Source organism: Pseudorasbora parva, chromosome 13, assembly GCF_024679245.1.
Source record: "Pseudorasbora parva isolate DD20220531a chromosome 13, ASM2467924v1, whole genome shotgun sequence".
NCBI lineage: Eukaryota > Metazoa > Chordata > Actinopteri > Cypriniformes > Gobionidae > Pseudorasbora > Pseudorasbora parva.
Window position 1 is genome coordinate 7904728 of NC_090184.1, and position 24878 is coordinate 7929605.

The following is a 24878-nucleotide window of genomic DNA, read 5'->3' on the forward strand; positions in this document are numbered from 1 at the left end:
TGGGACTGTATGATAATGACGTTACCACAGCTCTTTTCTGACCTGTCAAACTTACAGTGTTACAACTGAATTTTACAACCTTCCACAGTCTCCCCTATCAGTAAAATGAGGTTAACATCAACAGGTAACTTTATATGAACTTTCAGACTATATGCAACCCTGTTACCAATATTTTTTACATGTAGAAATAATGTTTTAAAAGTAGTTTTAATATTTAATATTTTAATCATAATAAAAGTCCCGGTGTTCGCAAGGCGGTATTTGTCTAACAATCGCTCCAGCGGCCGTGCTCAGCTCCACAACACTCGGTCCTGCTCTGCTTTACACTACAGTAACGTTAATAACCGCATCCATGAACATGATTTCTGCCCGAGTCCTATTTTCCACCGGCTGTGAGGTGAAGACCACATGTCCCAAGATGCTGCGCTCAAACTTGGCGTCATCAAACTACGCCTTTTTCTTGAATAGGCGCCCTCCAGTGGACTAAAGTTGCGTTGTGCACCTTTAAACTCATCAAAATACACTCACCTAAAGGATTATTAGGAACACCATACTAATGCTGTGTTTGACCCCCTTTCGTCGTCAGAACTGCCTTAATTCTACGTGGCATTGATTCAACAAGGTGCTGAAAGCATTCTTTAGAAATGTTGGCCCATATTGATAGGATAGCATCTTGCAGTTGATGGAGATTTGTGGGATGCACATCCAGGGCACGAAGCTCCCGTTCCACCACATCCCAAAGATGCTCTATTGCAGTGGTTTCCAAACCTGTCCGGGAGGACCACCAGCCCTGCACATTTTGTATGTATCCCTCATCTAACACACCTGATTCTGCAAGACCTGAAATGGGTGTGTCAGATATAGGGAGACATACAAAATGTGCAGGGCTGGTGGTCCTCCAGGACAGGTTTGGGAACCACTGCTCCATTAGGTTGAGATCTGGTGACTGTGGGGGCCATTTAAGTACAGTGAACTCATTGTAATGTTCAAGAAACCAATTTCAAATGATTCGAGCTTTGTGACATGGTGCATTATCCTGCTGGAAGTAGCCATCAGAGGATGGGTACATGGTGGTCATAAAGGGATGGACATGGTCAGAAACAATGCTCAGGTAGGCCGTGGCATTAAAAAGATGCCCATTTGGCACTAATGGGCCTAAAGTGTGCCAAGAAAACATCCCCCACAGCATTACACCACCACCAGCAGCCTGCACAGTGGTAATAAGGCATGATGGATCCATGTTCTCATTCTGTTTATGCCAAATTCTGACTCTACCATCTGAATGTCTCAACAGAAATCGAGACTCATCAGACCAGGCAACATTTTTTCAGTCTTCAACGGTCCAATTTTGGTGAGCTTGTGTAAATTGTCGCCTCTTTTTCCTATTTGTAGTGGAGATAAGTGGTACCCGGTGGGGTCTTCTGCTGTTGTAGCCCATCCGCCTCAAGGTTGTGCGTGTTGTGGCTTCACAAATGCTTTGCTGCATACCTCGGTTGTAACGAGTGGTTATTTCAGTCAAAGTTGCTCTTCTATCAGCTTGAATCAGTCGGCCCATTCTCCTCTAACCTCTAGCATCAACAAGGCATTTTCGCCCGCAGGACTGCTGCATACTGGATGTTTTTCCCTTTTCACACCATTCTTTGTAAACCCTAGAAATGGTTGTGCGTGAAAATCCCAGATTGTGAAATACTCAGACCGGCCCGTCTGGCACCAACAACCATGCCACGCTCAAAATTGCTTGAATCACCTTTCTTTACCTGTACATTGACTGAACGCATAGCTAATGAGAAATTGAACAGGTGTTCCTAATAATCCTTTGGGTGAGAGTAAGTTAAGCATTTATTTTATTGTAAAAATACTTTTTTATATAACTTATACAAGAATCAACTGATTTTTCAAAGTCAGTTAAATGAAATTTAAGTTGAATTGACTTAAACATGCAAGTTGATGGTACTTAATTTAAGGTAAAAACATATATATTTTTGTATGTATGGAAGCCTGTTTCAGCCACTAAATAAAAAAAAGTTGTGACTTTTTATCTCAGAATTCTGACTTTATAACTCACAATTGTGAGAAAAAAAGTCAAAATTCTGTGCAAAAAAGTCACAATTACTCTTTTTATTTTTCTTTATTTAGTGGTGGAAACGGGCTTCCATATATGCCATTCTTCTTTCAGACGAATACAATTTTAGATATATTAAAAATGTCCTCACTAAGCTTTATAAAGTCAATGAATGGCAGCCCAAAATTTGAAGCCCAAACAAAAAGCATTCATCCATTGTAAAAGTGCTCCACATGGCTCTGGGGGTAATAAAGGCCTTCTGAAGCGAATTGTTTGTGTACGAAAAATATCTATATTTAAGGTAAAATATCATCCTTTCTCCAGACTGCCTTCCGTATTCAACTTACGAAGAAAGTGTGTAACTCCTCTCGGTTCAAAGCACTTATGCTACATCTGACGTCATATGTCGCATTAGTTACACTTTTTCCCTAAGTTGAATAAGGATGGAGGCCTGGGGGAAGCTAGATATTTTACTTTATAATGTGTTAAATATGGATATTTTTCTTACAAGCGCATCAATATATTTAATTATTGTAGGTTTGCGTAATATTCTATGTTTGCATTTCATGGTTTTTAATCATTTTGAGGAATACTGAATGTGTTTTTGATGCAAGTGAGATGAGTAAATACATGCTCACATTATAGAACTACAATGACCATCATGTTCCCACAGCGCACACAGCGCCTCTGCACTTCCTCGTGATTTCTCTCAACATGAGCACAGGAGAGCTGTCAGTCAATACATGGGAAAGCAGAGTAACTTGCATTACTTATTTGAAAAAGTAACTCAGATTTTTTTAGTTTTTTAAATTAAAAACAAATGCATTACTTTGCTAGTTAATTAAAAAAGGAATCTGATTATGTAACTCCCATTTGTTTAGTTTTTGTCTCAGCATAAGGATTTGAAGATGACAGAATCATCATGTGCAGCAGTGTAAATGAAGAAGTGCTCGAGGAGATTCTTAAATTCATCTCTGTTATCAACAAAAACATGCACCGTCTTCACTGTTTTCACAGAACTACACCAACCAGCTCTTGCAAGGTAAAACCCTAGTGATGTACTGTGCAGTGTAATGCCTGAAACACTAGATGGAGACAAAATATTTAAGACAGACAACCACTTCCAATTTTACTGCCAGCCAAACTTGGCCACATATGAGAATTAAATTGCACATGTATGTGGGTCTCTGGTTAAATTATTTTACAAATCTTATTTCATGCATCATCCCTGCAGAAATGCATATTGAAGTCAGAGTTGCTGAGGATTATAAATTAGAGTTTGTGCCATTGGTCATGTGAAACATGTCTGGTTATATCCACCTTTGCACATTTTAATGCGTATATTGATAAATTAAGATTAACAATTCTAATAAAACTACTTAATTTATGCACATTTTATCTGCAAACACATATTGTGGTAAATTGTCATTAAATAATGTCACAAAATAAAAGATTTCAATTAATATACTGATGATAACGGGAAAAAAATTATATATATATATATATATATATATATATATATATATACTACCATTTAAAAGTTTGCGTTCAGTACCATTTTTCTTGACACTGAAGACTGGATAATAATGCTGAAAATTCAGCCTTGCATCAGAGGAATAGATTATATTTTAAAATATATTAAAATTAAATTTTAATAATTTTCACAGTATTTCACTGTATATTTGATCAAGTAAATGCAGCCTTGGTGAGACTTATTTTATCTTTCTTTTATTTTACTTTTGAATGTTAGTGTAATGCACTTTATTTGGTGTTCTTTATTTTAATTTAATTTTTTTATTGGAATAGAATAGAATAGAATAGAATAGAATAGAATAGAATAGAATAGAATAGAATAGAATAGAATAGAATAGAACAAATTTATTGTCCCATTTCTAGGAAATTTGTCTTGGACAACCATGACACGGCCAGTGCACAACATTGGACTCATATAACATAATATATAATACATACCATAACACACACTAAACTGAAGACAATAATGTACAAATTCCAACAGTTTTGGAATGATCTATTTGATAATTTAACTCGAGTTGGCACAAAATATTTATAATGATTTGATTTACACATCAATAGGTTTATATAAGGAATATGATCATACTCATGTTAAACATAGTGTGGCAGCAAAGCTGGAGTGAATAAAAGTAAAGTACAGGGGAAGTATCTCCAAACCCAGTAGAAGAGAGTGAATCAGAGAGACAGGAAAAAGGGGGAGGACCTGGTGGAGAGACATGTATGATACATCTAGGATAGAAGCCACAGATGGGGAGGGAAAACAGAGAGTGAGAGAAAGATTGAAAGTGAGAGAGACAATGCTGTTGGGCAGACAACAAGCCTCAGTTTATTTCTTGCCATGCTTGGACTGTCAGCGTTCTGGACTGAGCCCCTCTTCATACCATACGGGAAAACATTTGAGAGAGAGAGAGAGAGAGAGAGAGAGAGAGAGAGAGAGAGAGAGAGAGAGAGAGAGAGAGAGAGAGAGAGAGAGAGAGAGAGAGAGAGAGAGAGAGAGAGAGTGTTTGTGTGTGCAGCCTGAATGAGTGAGTCAAGCCCAATGCACATCACACCTCTGCAATTGTCTGTCCGAACTGTCCTTACTCTTGCTTGGATGTGTGTGTGAGTGCACATTTCTCTATCTGTGTGTCTGTATGCGTGCCAGATGCTTGCTCGCTCTGCGCAGTCTCTCCGAGCTCCAGTCTAGCGCTCTTTCTCCGTCAGTCTGAGGACCGACACATCCTCTCCCCTCTCGCTGCTGCTTTGCCCTGGATCACCTTTGGCCTCCATGAGTGCAGCTGAGGAAATCCAGCCTCTCCCTGAAAGGTAAGCCGAACCTAAAGTTTCAGAAGAGCAGGCGTGTGGGAATGTTTTATCTTATGCTTGATGTATGCTTTTCCACTAAAAGTTCCTCTGGGACAAATTTCGGGATGCACTGGAGAGCCGGACACTTCCACGACCTTCTAGAGTTTCCCATATGCACATTTGTTTCATGTGCATTGCAAATATAAGTAAAAACGTGAATTATTGCACTGAATATTGAATATATTTGATCAAAAATACAGTAAAAAACTGTAAAGTCATTAAAAAAATTTTTTTAAAATGTCATCTATTCCTGTGATGGCAAAGCTGAGTTTTTCAGCAGCTATTACTCCAGTCTTTAGTGTTATTGTATGGTACAGATAAGGTAGTGTAAATATAGAGTGTGTGAAAGGGATTTATATCATGCATGAATAATGAATAATTCTAAATGAATTGCTACTGTGTGGAGCATAATCATTTTGGCCTTGATTGGAGCTTTCAAAATGCTTAAAATTAGTTTAGTGTGTAAAGTTATTGATAAAAAAAGGCATCGCAAAACATTTAGGTTGTGCTTAATTCCCTAGCAAATGTTGCAGCTCGTCTCGTCTCGTTAGTGTTTTTTTTTTTTTTTTTGTGCAATGACTTCCACATGACATGCTCCTTCAGATGAATGGACATTTTGGCATCTAGCCTGGACGTTGTGACAAACAATGATAGCAACTGCTTCCTGACTGCTGACGTGAGTCACCATCTCCTACAGCAATATACTTTACGGGCTTTATATTTCGCCAACAGTTTCAGAACACAAAACCCTATATCCTGATCTAAATGTTATTGACAATTACAGTTATTTGCAAAGCAAATCTCTCTTGTCAAAAGTAATTGTGGATTGGCTCTTCTGGAATATAATGTCTTCCATTCTGTATTAGATAGGCACAATTGCAACAGAGAATTGTTTTGAAATACAAGCAACATGTGAATTCTGATTTCTGATTCTGGTGCACACAGTGTACCCGTTCTGCTCGATCTCTGTCCAGCCTTTGACACTGTGCCACTCCACGCTCCTTTCCCGACTATCTCCGAAAGGCATTACTAGTGCTCTTCAATGGTTGACCCTGTATCTATCGGATAGACAGCAGTTTTGTAAGGATAGGTAAAGATCGATCTAGTACCATTACTATCACTCATGGTGTACCTCAAGGTTCTGTACTTGGTCCTCTCTTATTTCTCATTCACGTGCTGCCACTAGGTCAGATAATCAGACGACATGGTCTTTACTTTCACAGTTATGCTGATGATATTCAGATTTATTAAACCCAACTTAGCTCATCCTTCCGCTTCTGTTAACTCATGCCTTCAGGAACTTAAAACCTGGATGACTGAAAACGTCTTACAATTAAATACTGATAAAACTGAAATCTTGTTGATTGGCCCTAAATCTCAAAATATGCAACGTGATGACATTTACATTAATATTGATGGTGTTCGGATTAACCCTTCAAAAACTGTGTGCAATCTGGGAGAATTGCTTGACTCTTCATTATCTTTTAACTCACATATTGGTCAGACAGTTAAGACGTGCTTTTTCCACTTAGGAAATATTGTACGTATCCACCGATCCCACAACTTTAATGATGCTGAAACCGTTTTTCACACATTCATAACCTTGCGACTTGACTATTGCAATGCTCTATACAGCGGCTTACCGACAAAGGCTATACATCGCCTCCAAATGGTATAAAACTCTGGTGCCCGAGTTTTAATAAAAATCTGTCCACATCACACCCATCCTCAACCAACTTCCCTGGCTTTCTGTGGCCAGCCGCATCCAGTTTAAACTGTTAGTTTTAGTCTACAAAGCCATTCATGGCCCTGCACCACTGTACCTTGCCGAGTTAGTTCACCAATATGTTCCTGATCAATCCACTACAATGTAGTGTAAAATGTGTATTCTTGTAATGCAAAGCTGAATTTTCAGCAGAAATCTATGTTGATTTGTTGCTCAAGAAACATTTCTTATTATCAAGCCCGATCATTCCCGTGGAATGTATATAGGTACGCATTTTTTTGCGTGCATATGATGTGCATTTTGTGGCGTATTATACGCACACAACTTCCACCCCCACCCCCATCCTACCCAGGAGCGTGTAATATAAACACTATAAAGTGCGTATCATATGCACGCCAAAACTCATTTTGTTGTATATATTACACGACATTGCACACTCGTACAATTGATTCGCCTTCTCAAGTGATCGTGTTGTATTATCAGAGTTGAAAATAAGTTCCCTATCTGACATGATGTAGAATGCTGAAACTAGGGGTCGCACTTGATAGCTCCAAACACCTCTGATAATTCACAAAGTGGCTCTCCTTTCTGGTTAGAGAGAGAAACACCTCAGCCGTTCCCCGCAACAGATCCTTCTGGCATCCACAAGGTGGCAACAGGTAGAGCTGAGAACAACATGAGGGCAACATGAGGGTAACCTTTTGGCTGGGTTAATAACCCACATGCCTCCTGTTCCTGGTCACGCACATTGTGCCCGGTGGAGCTTTGCATTGCATTGCATCACATGGGGCACCTGATTTCTCACTCAGGGCTCAGATTTGGATAAGGGTCTAAAGTCCTAAAACTGCTGTACAGTCACATCCCAGGGGACCTCAAGCGTGCAGTGGACACACTGTCGAAGCATTTGGGGACTCCACACCCAGGTGGTCAAGATGATCTGGAGTGGATTCAGCAAAGCACAGTCTGGTTCCCAGGAATCCTCCCATTGCCCTCTGTGATATTCGCTTACCAAGGCCCCCCTCAGTACGGACGCACTGACAAACAGCTGGCCCGGGGTCTGCGTAAATGTGTGTTTCCCCCAAGAAACCTGCTTGCACAGACATTGTGCAAGGTCAGAGAGAACAAAGAACAGGTCCTGTTGGTTGCACATATTGGCCCACCCGGACTTGGTTCTCAGAACTCATGCTCCTGAAGACATCCCCTTGCTGGCAGATCCCTCTGAGGAAGGACCTCTTTTCTCAGGGATGGGGCACAATTTGGCACCTGCTCCCAGAGCTCTGGAACCTCCACGTATGGCCACTGGATGGGATGTGGAAGACAGCAGTGATTGACACCAGCACTTAGACACCATAGACATAATTGCTCTGTGAGGCAGACCTGCAGGCGTTCTTTATCAATTAAATGTGCCTTGAGTTAGGTCCGGCATACTCGTAATACTGAGACCCAACCGGGCTACGTGCCCAAAGTTCCCAGTACCCCTTTTAGGGATCTAGTGGTAAACTTGCAAGCGCTGCCTCAAGACGAGGCAGACCCAGCCTTAATGTTGCTGTGTCCAGTACACTTCTTGCATATTTACTTGGACCGCACACAGAGGTTTAGATACTCTAAGCATCTTTTTGTCTGTTTTGGGGGACAGCAGAAGGGGAAGGCCGCCTCCAAATAGATGTTTAGCCACTAGATTGGGGATGCTATAGCCTTTGAAAATCAGTCAAAGGGAAACGTGCTCTGCCCTTTTAGAATCCGAACATATCCTCCTGGCACTAGTCAACGGTGTCTCCCGAACAGACATCTGCAGACTGATGGGCTAGGCGACAACTATTGCCTCCGTGAGATTTTACAATCTGAGCCAGTTTAGTCCCGTATTATTGTCAGGTACGAGCAGGTAAACTGCGGGAAACTGGCTTGAATTCTCCACTTGCACACAGTACCTTTCTCCTCCCCTAAGTGTGATAATGTGTGCTTTTTGTCCGTGTGAGTCTGGCGAATCCTGTATGGGTTACTTTTCAGCACCCTGCGGCAGTCGATTTTGCCAGAGGAATGCGACGCCAGGCCTAGGACTCATGATGCATGCCCTTTCGGTCAGCCCGTATACTGGAGCTAGGTGTCCATATGTAGTGATTACCTGATGCTTGGTCTTATATTATGTATTGTCCATGATACAGTTTATCTGATGCTAAACCTGTATCTTCCCCTATGCAGAATCCCGTCGCAAGTAGGATGTGGTCATCATAGTGTCATTCTCCCCTCTGGGAGGAAAAGTGCTTCCTTAATGCTCTGGTCTGCATTGGCTATAGATCCCATATCCCTAAAAATGATAATAAAAAACAGATAAGGTCAGGGAAGTCCTCACAAACCTGAATGAGTGCCTGCTCCTTTTATACCCGTATGTCCAGGGAGGTGGCTTGTGCAAATTCCACTTACCAATTCTCATTAGCTTTTTCTGAAGTATCAGAAATGCTCCCAACTCCAAAGTGCGATCCCTAGTGTCAGAATTCAACACCATGTCCCATTCACTCCATCAGAGTACAGAGGTTACATTAGTAACCGAGAGATTTTTCTTGCTTGAGTTTCAGGAGTCTTTGATGAACAGAAACTTCAAAAAAAAAAAAAAAAAATTTGGAATAGAACTCTTTTGTAATATAATAATGTCCTTTCCATCACAATTGATCAATTTAATGTACCATTGCTGATTTAAAGTATTAATTTCTTTAAAACGTTTTCTAGCTTACTTACTGACCCGCAAATTTTTAATACATAAATTAAATGTACACTTTTGTAATTGAATGCATTTCCACATGACCAGGGCTGCTGTTGTTTCTGCTGTTTCATGTGATGTCACCACAGAATAGCGCCATAAGCTTATCACAAGGACAGGCCCCCTGGAATAACCCGGGTTTGAGTGCCCTCCACAATGGTGTTGACTTATGGCTCACTTATTTGGGGGCATCGATCCAGAACCTTCCATTTTCCATCCTTGAGCGTTAAGCACTGCTACGCTCCACCCCATTAGATGCCATATTAGATACCTCAGTTGTACTGAGATTTAGCCTTGACCACTGTCCTAAGTTGATTAAAACTGGAAGTAGATTTTCACCACACATATTGCTTTAAATTTATGATGAAAACCACGTTGTCTCATCTAGCCACACAACTCCAGTCCCAAATTGGTCATTATTATGTTATTTGGCAAACACCAGATATGATCATTTTGAATGAAATGTCTATTGTGCGATCCTCTCTGACTACTGGTGTGTCTTTATTTTGTTCTCTGCTACTGAACAGCACTTTAAAAAAAATAAATGCTCCAAAAAGTTGTGTAATGCAAAAACAAACAAACAAACAAACAAAAGATGCAGTAGAATATCCATTTTAAGTTCCCCCCCCCCCAAAAAAAACATTCAATAAAGAGTTCTTAGAATAACAATTTTCTAGAACATATTAATTATCCAAAGAACCTTATGCAATGGCAAGGTTCCATCGATGTTAAAGGCTCTTCATTGAAAATAAAGGATGCCTTTATTTTTAAAAGTCTAGCTTCTTCAAAATGTTTGTCAGTCTCTCTGTGGTATCTTTCAGAAGACTTCCTCTTGTTTGTGTAGAAAAGTCTGAAGGACACTTTTAAGGCAGTGTCTAGGTGATGTAGCGTCCACTTCAATTTGAACCAATGAACATATTCTATGAACTGAAATTTACATTATTTATGGAAATTCACTGACTGAACAGCAATGCAAACTGACTGCATTGAAACCAAAATACCCAATTCATTTTCAATGTAGGATTTAAACCACAACAACAACAACAACAACAACAACAACAATAATAATAATAATAATAATAATAAATATTTAGTTAGAAATCATATTTTAAAAAAGACAAGGAGAACAAGGTTAAAAAAATAAAAAAATAAAAAATAAAAAAAACAGCAAGCCAAATGACAGTTCCGGTTCAGTGGTGTGTGGAGACGAGGAGAACACTGTCCACTGACAAACAGACAAACGCATTCTGGGTGTTCTACCTCTGGGTGTTTAAGGATGAAATATAATTCTTATAGGCAGTGTGTGGGAGCAATATTTGTTGTAATGGGTTTTTAGTTACAGTAAGTGCTGCTGATCATATACAGTGGGCTAAAATGGTTTAAAACAATTGTGGGCCTCTGGGTACAACTAACTAAAAGCTTTGCTGTGTTTTGTATGGGATACAACAATGCGTACTGCATACTGCATAGTATAAAAAGTATACTATAGTATTATTTATTTATTTGTTTTTTGGCTACACTTTATTTTAGGTGTCTTTGTTACACTGTAATTATACATTTAAATAAAGAGTAATATTGTGTAACTATAGGGTTAGGATTAGAGTTTAATTTAGGGTTGATTGCATGTAATTATGCATCATTTATAGTCCTTAATTACATACAACATATGTAACAATGACACTGTAAAATAAAGATATATCCTTTTTTATTTCATGTGAAGCTGAACCCAAAATGCTACAATAAATATTTCAGACAATATATTGTTGCTAAATTATGAATAAAGCAGAGTTTCTATCCCATGGGTTCAAGAGAATAAAATTACAGTGGAAATTGGAATAAAATGGAAATCGAAATGTAAGACACTTTTATTAAATGTGATAAATTGAGGTGTAGATCAAAAAAAAAAAAAAAAAGGATCGGATGAACCTCTGCTTGTGAATGCCAGTGAGGTCTTGTGTGAAGCGACAGTGAGTCAGACAGTTCTGGGACAGTTCTGGGACATTATGGTGTGGGGTTGTTTTTCAGGGGTTGTGTTTGGCCCCTTATTTCCAGTGAAAATAACTCTCAATGCTTCAGCATACCAATACATTTTGGACAATTTTAGACTCCCAACTTTATGTGGACAGTTTTGGCCCCGTTCTATTTCAACATGACTGCACACCAGTGCACAAAGCAAGGTCCATTAAAATATATGGATGAAAGTTTGAATTTTGTGTCTACAGATGTCATTAAAGTTCATGTGCATGTGCAAAGGTAGGCATCCCAAAACTTATACTCAATATAATCCAACTGCGGCCACAAATGGGCGTTATCGTGCTGGTGGGGGTTATCGTTTTCACAGACTGTAACGCCCCCTTCTTCTTCTTCACCTCTTCTGCTGAACTGCTAGCTGTCAACATCCGGACTAACATGTTCAACATTCGCCACTAGTTCATTTTTCTCAAAAAGAAGCTTCAAAATAAGATCTAGCATTTTGCAACATGACATCATGACATTGCGTAAACATACACATCACTTTCTAAAGCCAAGTGGCGTGTTATCTGTACGCATTTTGAGCTATCCACATGTATGTCTATGCCGAAATGAACCATTGTGTGTGTGTGTGTGTGTGTGTGTGTGTGTGTGTGTGTGTGTGTATGTGTGTGTGTGTGTGTCCACAGGATTCATAAACGTACTAAATTATGTTTTTTTTTTGAAAATTTAAAAACACAGAATGTTTCTTGTGATGGGTGGGTTTAGGGATCAGGGTTGGCTGTAGGCAATCGTTATTGTGATTGACATGGCCAAATTAAATGTTTAGAATCGGTTGCAGGGCATTTCTGCTGAACTGGTTTGGGGGGGGGGGGGGGGATCACGCATATGACATCATACCCATGTGCCTTGAGAAACTCGACGCTACAAGGAATGCTCAATAGGGCCGCAGCTGGAGCCTTCTCAAACTTTGGCCTTATAATGCATTTTACGTGCCATTTCAATTTGTCTAAACCCCAGTGAAGGGTAGGTTTAGGGGCGAGTTTGGGGTAGATAATTCATGCAAATTCATACAAACCGGGCAACTCATCAAATACATGCAATTTAACAAAAATCTTTAAAAAATTACTATGATTTGCTGTGAGATCTTGTTTGCATGCCACAATGAGCACAGAAACTTTTGAGATGCTTTGTGAATATATAGATATATAAGTATTTGAACACCCTCATCTATTTTGCAAGTTCTCCCACTTACAAATCATTGAGGGGTCTAAAATTGTCATCGTCGGTGCATGTCCACTGTGAGAAACATAATCTAAACAAAAAAAATCCGGAAATCACAATGTATGATTTTTTCAACTATTTATTTGTATGATACAGCTGAAAATAAGTATTTGAACCCCTGAGAAAATCAATGTTAAAATTTGGTACAGTAGCCTTTGTTTGCAATTACAGAGGTCAAATATTTCCTATAGTTTTTCACCAGGTTTGCACACACTGCTGGAGGGATTTTGGCCCACTTCTGCACACAGAACTTCTCTAGATCAGTCAGGTTTCTGTCCTGTCGCTGAGAAACACGGAGTTTGAGCTCCTTCCAAAGATTCTCTATTGGGTTTAGGTCTGGAGACTGGCTAGGCACGCCAGAACCTTGATATGCTTCTTACAGAGATACTCCTTGGTTATCCTGGCTGTGTGCTTCGGGTCATTGTCATGTTGGAAGACCCAGCCTTGACCCATCTTCAATGCTCTTACTGAGGGAAGGAAGTTGTTCTGCAAAATCCTGGTCATCCTCTCCTTAATATAGTGCAGTCGCCCTGTCCCATGTTCATAAAAACACCCCCAAAGCATGATGCTACCACCTCCATGCTTCACAGTAGGAATGGTGTTTTAGGGATGGTACTCATTATTCTTCCTTCAAACACGTTTAGTGGAATTATGACCAAAAAGTTCTATTTTGGTCTCATATGACCACATGGCTTTCTCCCATGACTTCTCTGCATTATCCAAATGGTCATTGGCAAACTTAAGACGGGCCTGGACATGTGCTGGTTTAAGCAGGGGAACCTTCCGTGCCATGCATGATTTCAAACCATGACGTCTTAGTGTATTAAAAACAGTAACCTAGGAAACGGTGGTTCCAGCTCTTTTCAGGTCATTGACCAGCTCCTCCCTTGTAGTTCTGGACTGATTTCTCACCTTTCTTAGGATCATTGAGACCCCACGAGGTGAGATCTTGCATGGAGCCCCAGTCCGAGGGAGATTGACAGTTGTGTCAACACTTCCATTTTCTAATGATTGCTCCAACAGTGGACCTTTTTTCACTAAGCTGCTTGGCAATTTCCACATAGCCCTTTCCAGCCTTGTGGAGGTGTACAATTTTGTCTCTAGTGTCTTTGGACAGCTCTTTGCTCTTGGCCATGTTAGTAGTTGGATTCTTACTGATTGTATGGGGTGGACAGGTGTCTTTATGCAGCTAACGACCTTAAACAGGTGAAACAAAAAAATCTAATTTAGGATAATAAATGGAGTGGAGGTGGACATTTTAAAGGCAGACTAACAGGTCTTTGAGCGCGGGATGGTTGTTGGTGCCAGACGGTCCGGTCTGAGTATTTCACAATCTGCTCAGTTACTGGTATTTTCACGCACAACGATTTCTAGGGTTAACAAAGAATGGTGTGAAAAGGGAAAAACATCCATTATGCAGCAGTCCTGTGGGCGAATATGCCTTGTTGATGCTAGAGGTCAGAGCAGAATGGGCAGATTGATTCAAGCTGATAGAAGAGTAACTTTGACTGAAATAACCACTCGTTAAAACCGAGATTTGCAGCAAAGCAGTTCTGAAGCCACAACACGCACAACCTTGAGGCGGATGGGCTACAACAGCAGAAGACCCCACCGGGTACAACTAATCTCCACTACAATAGGAAAAAGAGGCTACAATTTGCACAAGCTCACCAAACTTGGACAGTTGAAGACTGGAAAAATGTTACCTGGTCTGATGAGTCTCGAATTTCTCTTGAGACATTCAGATGTTAGATTCAGAATTTGGCGTAAACAGAATGAGAACATGGATCCATCATGCCTTGTTACCACTGTGTGGGCTGGTGATGGTGGTGTAATGGTGTGGGGGATGTTTTCTTGGCACATTTTATGCTCTTTTTAAGACACCTAAAAGAGCAAATTTTCCTTACAAAAAGAGCTACACGGGTGACGTGCCGTCCTTTTCAGGATGTCTTTACACCCGTTCGTTTCTGGATGTGTTCGTTCCCTGGCGCCCGCTGATGTTCACAAGCGCTGTATCACATGCCTGGGTAAGTCTTTGGGGAAGCACGACCTGATCGTCAGGTTCCTGACGGGCGCGAGTAGATTAAATCCGCATCGCCTCCCCTCTATACCTTCTTGGGACCTGTCTCTGGTGCTCAGTGCACTTCAGAGGCCTCCCTTTGAGCCTTTGCAGTCAGTGGAGTTAAAAATTTAGTCTCTAAAGACAGTACTCCTGACTGCATTGGCCTCTATCAAGAGGGACCTGCAGGCATTTTCGGGCAACGAATCGTGCCTGTAATTCAGGGCCAGGCTACTCTCACGTATTCCTGAGACCCCGGCCCAGATACGTTCCCAAGGTTCCCACCACTCCCTTCCGGGACCAGGTGGTGAGCCTGCAAACGCTGCCTTCGGAGGAGGCATACCCAGCTCTGGCTTTTCTCTGTCCTGTCCGAGCACTTCGGACGTATGTGGACAGAACACAAAGCTTTAGGACCTCAGAGCAGCTCTTCGTCTGTTACGGAGGACAGCAGAAGGGAAAGGCTGTCTCCAAACAGAGGATGGGTCACTGGATAGTGGATACCATTGTCTTGGTTTATGAGTCCCAAGACGTGCCCTGCCTGCCCGGGATTAGAGCCCACTCCACCAGGGGTGTAGCCTCTTCCTGGGCGGTGGCTCGTGGTGCCTCGCTGACAGATATTTGTAGAGCTGCGGGCTGGGCGACACCCAACACGTTTGCTAGATTTTATAGCCTACATGTAGAACCGTTATCTACCAGGTATCTACTCGGTTCTCATAGTCGGTTGCACCGAAGTGCCCGTTCTAGTGTCGGCTTACTGCGCCACATGATAAATAACGAACTATAGCGAACAGCCCACAGTTCAAAATTTCCAGGAGAATGGTTCAAGGCAAAAACATTAACCCTCTATGGTGCGCAATATGATATCAATCAGTAAAAAAATATTTTTGGTGTTTTTCCTGCTTAAAATGGGACATTATAACAATTCATTAGGGCCCAAGCCCTGAAAGGGCGCAGAGCCCTATTGTTCTTCTAAGGATTATTATTATTAGGGCCCAAGCCCTGAAAGGGCGCAGAGCCCTATTGTTCTTCTAAGGATTATTATTATTAGGGCCCAAGCCCTGAAAGGGCGCAGAGCCCTATTGTTCTTCTAAGGATTATTATTATTATTATTATTATTATTATTATTATTATTATTATCTTTTCGCCTTTTGGGCATTTTTGGGGCACTTAACGTGCTCGAAAACTCTTGAAACTTTGCACACACATCGGAATGCGCGGCCAACAGGGTCTGGTAGAGGCCTTTGCCCCGGGCGTGGCAGGGGGGCTCAACAGCGCCCCCTTGAAAAGCAGGGTCTATATATTAAACACACTTGCACGTACATGTATGAAACTCGGTACACTTATAGATCTCATCGGGCCAAACAACTTCCGCACTCATAGTCATAAGCTTCGCCCACCAGGAAGTGAGCTATAATGGGTTGTTCGGAAAACGCATGCTCTGGAATTTGCGGTACTCCTCCTAGACGATTCATCCGATCAGCACCAAACTCGGTCAGCCTGAAGTCAAGACAGTGAGGATGCTAAATTGCAAGCAACTTTTTGATATCTCAAACGGTTTGGCCGTGGCGAAGAGACAAATTTATGGCGAGAAAAGGGAAACAGGAAGTGTGTTATAACTTTTGCGTACATTAATTCATTTTGATGAAACTTCAGCTGTGTGTTCGTTGTAAGAGGCCGATCACATGGATATGACTTTTGTGAGTCAAAGTTATAGCGCCACCAACTGGCAGCAGGAAGTGTGTCACTTTTGTCCAAAGTGGGGGGGTTAGTTTTATCTACATTCACCAAACTCGGTATATATATTGTACATTTCGAGCCGGACAACTTTCTAATTTACAGTCATTAGCTCTGACCAACAGGAAGTCAGATAATTTGGTTGGAAGATAACAAGAAGTGGCAAAGCGAGCTCTGAGTTTTTACCTTCTCCTCAAAAGCGATTCATTCAATCTCCTCTCAACTCGGACAACATGAAGTAAATATACAGAAGATGCTAAAATGCGAACGGTTATTGGATATCTCAAACGGTGTTCCCGTAGCAAAAGCCTAAAAAACACAAAATAAGAACACAAGTGCCTGGTTCATAAATAAGGCTACACTCCCACCTGCTGGTTATTCTCTATATCACACTGTTTTTTTTTTTTGTTTTTTTTCAAAACTTATGCTCTCACTTAAATGACCAGTAGAGGGCAATATTGTATAAGTTTTCAAGCAAAAAAACATTACCTCTGTGTGTGTGTGTGAATGGTTTTCTAGCCTGGTGGGGACTTAAACCTGAATGCACACAGACTCATGGGGACTTCCCAATGGGTACAAAAGCTTATAAATCAAACAGAATGAGTTACTTTGAAAAGGTGAAAATGCAGAAAGTTGTGTGATGGGTAGGTTTAGGGGTAGGAGCAGTGTATGAGGACAGAATATATGGTTTGTACAGCATAAAAACCATTACATCTATGGTGAGTCCCCAGAAAAAGATAGTGAACCAGACATGAGTGTGTGTGTGTGTGTGTGTGAGGGGCAGGGGCAGGGGTGGGGGTGGGGGGTGGGGGGGGTTTGTTGTGGATGGGGGGATGGGCTGAGCTGATTTGAGTTGCCTGCAGCATACTTCAGCATTACTACTGTGTGTGTGTGTGTGTGTGTGTGTGTGTGTGTGTGTGTTGTTCTAGCCTGGTGGGGACTTCAACCTGAATGCACACAGACTCATGGGGACACATGTCACTGTAGGGGCCTAAATTGAGGTCCCAATGGGTACAAAAGCTTATAAATCAGACAGAATGAGTTCTTTTGAAAATGTAAAAATGCAGAAAGTTTTGTGTGATGGGTAGGTTTAGGGGTAGGAGCAGTGTAGGAGGACAGAATATATGGTTTGTAAAGCATAAAAACCATTACGTCTATGAGTCCCCAGAAAGATAGTGAACCAGACATGAGTGTGTGTGTGTGTGTGTGTGTGTGTGTGTGTGTGTGTGTGTGTGTGTGTGTGTGTGTGTGTGTGTGCGTGTGCGTGTGCGCTAAAAAGATTACCTCTCAATGCTGTGCTTTGGCCTGCATTAAATGATTAAACATATTCTGGGTTTGAATAAAAAAATAAATGTATAAAACCAGTTTATTTGTAGGGCATTGAGAATATTGTTTTATATAATTAGTTACCCCCCCCCCCCCCCAGGATCACTCTGTGTGTGTGTGTGTGTGTGTGTGTGTGTGTGTGTGTGTGTGTGTTAGTGTGTGTGTGTGTCTGGAGGGGGTCTCTCTCACTCTGTGTGTGTCACCTTGTCTCTTGTTTTTTAATAATTTAACAATTTCATATAGGCTATCACAAATATCTATCACTTTATTGTGAAAAATAAGTAAAAAACTAAAACATATATTATATCTTTAATTAAATACTGGTCTTCTGAACTTACAAAATTTGAGCTGCAAAAAATACATTTGCACATAATTGAAAGTGATATCCTAATACTTTTAATTGTTTTCTATAACATGGGCTTTAAAGAAGGTCATGTGCTGTGTTTGCAAAGATCACGTATGACACCTCTTTAAACTAATTATTTATTGATAGAATTTAAATGGATAAAAAATAATAATTTCACATGATCTTATAAAAGTGGATGTTTATAATAAAGTTCCATAAATTATATGCACGCATATTACTCTTACCTGACACTGATATTAAAATCATTGTTGCGGTCTCTGTGATTTGGCTTAATTTATTTTTAAGAGAAGTGTAAGGATAATACAACTTCAGCATTTGGACAGTATTCTGCACTCATTTTGAAATTGACATTTGATATCATCTGACATAAAATTAATGAATAAAATGTAATTGATCTCAGAGATGTGAGTGTTGTGGTTCCTGGTCATAGCAGCACCAGTTGCTGCAGTTAATGAGGTGAATTCAAATGACTTTGACATAGTCCCTTTATTTATTTTCCCATATTAAATGCCTATTGGCCTTCTGTGCACAGTTAAGCTGATGCCACCGGGGTGGCGGTGCCCCCGGCTTGGGCCCGTCATCGCTGCTCGCAGCTTTAATATTCTATTTATTTTCTTAACTCTTTCCCCGCCAGCGTTTAAAAAAAAAGTTGCCAGCCACCGCCAGGGTTTTTGACAATTTTCACTAAAATTTAATAGCCCATAGAATATTTTGTTAAATGAATATCTGAGCATGCAATATATCAAAATAAAGATCTGACCCTCTTCTTTTAAACAAAATTCGTTTTATTCTAGCTTCATGCGTTCCTTTTTTATCAACACTTGAATATGGGTAGGTTTCATAAAAAAAGTAACATTTTGAACAAAAAGCTGAGAAAATCAAATTTTTGTGAAAGACTGTTTCCAGATCAGATTCAGAGCGATGATCAAACTCAGATGGAGTAGATCGAGTCCATCAACACCCCTAATGCTTACACAGTCCTGTAGCTCATCCTGGGTCCACATTTCATTCAGTAACATTAGGCAGTTTTGATTCATATGCTGTTTAATGAGGATGATCACGTTATTTTTAATATGCATATGATTACATGCGATCGCTCGTTTCGTCTTCCTCATGTGTGTTTTGATCAGGAGATTCAGTACTCATTCAGAAGATGCGCAATAACGCCCCCTAGCTCCCGACAGTGAAAACACGGAAACACTGAAAATTGCATTATTGGCCTGGAAGCGTTTTCTCACAAATAACGGAAATTTCCGTGTTTGGCGGGGAAAGAGTTAAAGTTTGTTGCCTTAAGGCAACATTGAAACATTTTACATTTTCATATAGAAAAAAATAAGTATATTTATTGAAAACATCTATTTAACCAATTTGAAACTTGAACAAACACATTTATCCAGTTTTAATATGTATTACAAATGTAATATTTAATAAAAAATTAACATGTCAAGTAACACACAAGTATTTCCAAATGGTATTAATTAGTATTACCATCATATCAAGTTATCAAATCCATCTTCCTCCTCATCTTCATCTTCAATCTTACCCTCACTTCCCCCCTGCCAGATTGTCACTATGATCGTCCTCATCACAGTTTGACTCCTCATCCTCACCCTCATCAACTGGCAGTTTTGTTTTATACCTTTTAAGTGCTATAGAAAATGTGCAGATCATAATATGTACCATTATCGGGAATTACTATTCTTAAAAGTGCATTACCAAAATCATGCAAAAATGCAAATATATTTAGATAATTTAACTCTTTTCCTTACAAATATAACATGTTTGTAACCTAGTGTGTCTGATATGGCCTTATGCGATTCCATTATGGTACAATGAGGCAACACAGTTTTTAGTTTTTTTTTCCATCTAAAACATTTGATGATATATAATGTAAAGTTCCTGAAAGTACTTCTTTACTTACCAGTGAAGGTGAATCCTATTTTTTGTGGGTAATTAACTGGGTGGAAATGAGTGAAACAGACAGATAATGGCCCCCTGTGTCATGTGACCACATTTGTGCACTTTCATTGATTAGTATTTGAGTTCTCTCATGAGATAGGTTTGACCAATTAAGTCGTGTTTCATAAAATAAAATAAAATAAAATAAAATAAAATAAAATAAAATAAAATAAAATAAAATAAAATAAAATAAAATAAAATAAAATAAAATAAAATGTCGTCTGGATGCAACACCGTATACATGCACAGGAACCATTCAAGCCACAGCTAACAAAGACTGTAGCCTACCGCTAATAGCTTGACATAAGCACTCAAGCAGCCGGCCGCTAATAGCTCGGAATTGGCACTTTTGATGGAGTTTTTGGCTGTTTCAATCCAGTTATTAAAAGGATGTGCACTGCACATGCGTCAGTGAGGAATAAAAGACAATTCTTAGAGAAAGCGAGATGGAGAGTGCTTTCCATTGAGAAATGATCGCCCTATGGTCCTTCAATACAGTCATATAAAATACCTAATTAATATTGCCTGTCTATGTAGATTTTTATTCTTTAAACATATAAAAATGTTTCAAACATTAAAAATGTTTTCATGTAAGGATATCTACAGCTATGAGCCTTTTAAATGGTGATCAAAACATACAGTAAAACACATTATGACAGTTTAAAATAACTGTAAAATTTATATTTAAAGATGTAATTGATTCCTGTGCTGAAAAAGCATCTTCAGCACCGCAGTCACATGGTCCTTCGGAAATCATTCTAATATGCTGATTTGCTGCTCAATTATTATTTAGTGCTCAGTATTTAAGGTTCTTATCATTATCATTACTTTTTACAATATATTCAAATAGAAAACATTTCTGTTAAATTGTAATAAAATGTAACAATATAACTGTATCTACTGTGTTTTTGATCACATAAAAGCAGTCTCATAAGATACTTCTTTCAAAAAACATAAAGTAATTGTAATTATTCCAAACTTCTGACCAGTACAGTAAATATTTGTTGTATTTTTATGGGCTGTCAGACTTTCTCATGAATATAAACAGATATTCTGTCTTTCCACAGTCATACGTCAGGAGTTTTTCGGACAGCCAGTGCCATTTGGGATTATTTACAGGGATTTGAGCACACACACACACACACACACACACACACACACACACACACACACACACACACACACACACACACACACACGTTTGTTTTTTGACATATGGGGACATTCTATAGGCGTAATGGTTTTTATACTGTAAAAACCGTATTTTCTATCCCCCTACACTGCCCCTGCCCCTAAACCTACCCATCACAGGAAACATTCTGCATTTTTACTTTCTCAAAAAAACTCATCCTGTGTGATTTATAAGCATTTTGAAAAGTGGGGACATGGCCAATGTCCTCATATTTCACCCTCTCCTTGTAATACCTGTGTCATAACCATGTAATTATACACATTTGTGTCCTCATATGTCACAAAAACATGCCCCCAAACTGTATATTATCTCCCCTTACATTAACCCTACCCCTAAACCTATCCATACAACAACTTTCTGCATTTTCACATTTTCAAAAAACATCACTTAGTCTGATTTATAAGTTGCTTTCCTCATGGGGATCAACAAATTTCCCCACAAGGTCAATGATTTCTGGTATTGTCTATCATGTGGTATTAATCCTTGATGTGTCCCCACAACATAGTGTTCACACAAACACACACACACACACACACACACACACACACACACACACACACACACACACACACACACACACACACACACACACCTTACATCATATAACTTTGCTTTAACGCTAATCTCAGACTTTCATTCAAAATCCTATAATTAAAGTACCTTCTCAACATTTACACTGTCAGACATAAATATGACACCAAGAAAAGAGCAAAAAAAGAAAGTTAAAAGTCAATAACTTCAAATAATCTCACACAGGGTCTGCTTGGGATTAAACAGAGCCCATTTTGGAAACAAATTAAATCTGTTAGTCCCTCTTAATCTTGACCATGACAGTCTCTGAGTGTCAGGATTCAGTTTTTTTTTCATGACTCATCAAGTTTCTGTGCTTGATCGGCTTTAGTAAACTTCATTTTCAGAAGTGTAGAGGCGGCTGACATGATTCTGATGTTTCATGTGGCGCTGGTGCTAATAATTGCGTGGTTATGTAACTCAGAGCGCCACATTGAGAAGCCTAGGTGCTTGGAGAGCGAACGAGCACGTCCATAGCAAAGATTCAAAGGCTTAGAAATCAAACAGAAGGGTCTGTTATCTGGAGAGGATGTCTACGAATGTTGAAATTCTAGCTTCTATCATTCGTGATATTCGTTCTTAAATGATTCCTATCTTTTCAATATGTGTGGTGAACCTGCCACAATAACATAAATGTGACTCTTCTCTTCTGTAATAATCCCAGCACCTTGATGCATAACACTCAGCAATGATAATTACCTGATTTCTGAAATACACTTGATGGCTCATTTGTCAGAACTGGAGAGTTTAGTATTAGATTTGACAGAGTAGAACTTTGGCTAATTTGCTTATTGTTTTGAATAAGCATTTTGAGCTTTGGTGTTAAGACAGCTGTGTTAGTGTTAGTTGACAGCATCTGCCATCTCAGCTAAATGTCAAGTGCATTTCCAAGAGAAAGCTTCATGCATGCAAGTTATGACTTAATGGTAAACAAAATAGCATGAGACAAATCAGTACAAATATAAATTGTGAAATATTAAGGATGTACTGTAAACCCTATAAAACCTACACTGGATCATTTTTGATTCACAAAATTTGAAGTCCTCTACATTTTCAACATGATCAAAACTTTGCAGAAAAACCTGTCACACAATCTACATACTTTCTGTCATCGGATTGGTAGTTTATATTTTTTAGCAAGTAAAAGGCTTTTTAAAGGCACAATATGTAATATTTTAGATCAAAATATCTAAAAGCCAGAACAATGGTATATATTTTCTTGACTTCAGAGAGTACTTCGACTCAGAGCAGTAAAAAGTCCCGGCTGAAACATCCTCCCTCACGTCTCCCCCTCATCTCTCATTTCTGTCAATAGGGGGGAGGGGGAGATGTGAGGGAGGATTTTTCAGCCGGGACTTTTTACTGCTCTGAGTCGAAGTACTCTCTGAAGTGCTATTCCGCCATACATTATAGTTCTCCTTTTTAATCCGCTTAGAAAAGTGCCACGTTTTAGTTGATGTCACCATACTAGGTAGTTCAACTATTCATGTAACTGTATTTAAATATGGAAAACGTGGAGGTGTTTGGTGGCTTCTAACTTGATCTATGTTTGGTACCATAGTGAATGAACTGGGCTTAGTGGGCTAAGCTAAATGCTATCAGATCGTCACCGCACGTCAGAGAGATTAAGTGCATGCACTCAGACGAGAGAGGGATGTATCAACTCGTCTTAGTTAAGGGAATAACAGTTTAATATGAAAAAGCGGTGAAGTATCCCTTTTAATCAGAAATCAGCCATTTTAACCAGCACCCGGAACATGTCTTTGCGTCGCCTTTTAATGACATCGTATTACCCTCGGTTTCCAAAACATGAAACCATAGCAAAAGTAAATGTCTTACTTAAGTTAAATTTTCATCTATGTGTTTATTTCTGGTATTATTGTAATCGCAATAGAATATAGATAGAATATAGATAATAATAGAATAATCTATATTCAATAGAATAACAATAGAATATAGATAATATATATAATGTTGAAAGCGAGACATTTTGAAATGTCTTGTGAAATATTGGCTCATTTTGGATTTTATTAATTTTTTGGGGTTTTTTACATTCCAAAACAGTTGGGACAGGTAGCAATAAGAGGCCAGCCCTTACAAAAGGAAAATACATTTACCAATATATTACTTGAAATATATTATAATATATTGTCAATACATGGAATAATATATTGATGGTATTATACAATATATTATATATTCCTGTAATATATTGCAAAATATACAAATGATTGCCGCTTTCATATACTGCAATATATTGGAGAATATAAATATTAAATCCCATATATGTGAATATATTGCCTAATGTATTACATGATATTTTCCAATATACTGCAATATATTTTTGTTTCGTAAGGGAGAAAAGTTATATGTACATAATAAGGAAAAGCTGGAGGACCACCAATTCCCCCAATGCTGCGGCGAAACATAGTGGAGAAATATCAGAAAGGAGTTTCTCAGAGAAAAATTGCAAAGAGTTTGACATTATCATCATCTACAGTGCATAATATCATCCAAAGATTCAGAGAATCTGGAACAATCTCTGTGCCTAAGGGTCAAGGCCGGAAAACCATACTGGATACCCATGTGGCAATGTGGAAAACGTCCCTGGTTACGAATGTAACCTTAGTTCCCTGAGAACAGGGAACGAGACGCTGCGTCAGCTGACGCTATGGGGAACGCCTCCAGCGTGACCGGTGTCTGAGCTACTATCAAACCACAGCAATCCTATTGACCGGCGACAGCCTATGATGTCATCAAGGTGCGACCAGGAAGTATATAAGGGCGCCTTGCAAACATGACACCAGCTTCTTCGTCTGAAGGGACTGTTCGCAGGCAGGCCCCGAGGCATGGCAAAAGTGACGCAGCGTCTCGTTCCCTGTTCTCAGGGAACTAAGGTTACATTCGTAACCAGGGACGTTCCCTTTCGAAAGGGAACTCGAGCTGCGTCAGCTGACGCTATGGGGAACGATATACCCACGCCGCCATGCCGAGGG

General features: G+C 39.6%; 1 protein-coding gene across 1 annotated transcript in view; it reads left to right on the forward strand.

The window, feature by feature from the left end:
• Positions 1-4454: 4454 nt before the first annotated feature.
• Positions 4455-24878, forward strand: part of opn7d (opsin 7, group member d) — a 155482-nt gene continuing 135058 nt past the window's right edge. The window contains exons 1-2 of the mRNA XM_067413072.1: positions 4455-4620; positions 4740-4900. The gene's annotated coding sequence lies outside the window, so the exon portion shown is untranslated. The remainder of the gene's footprint in view (positions 4621-4739; positions 4901-24878) is intronic.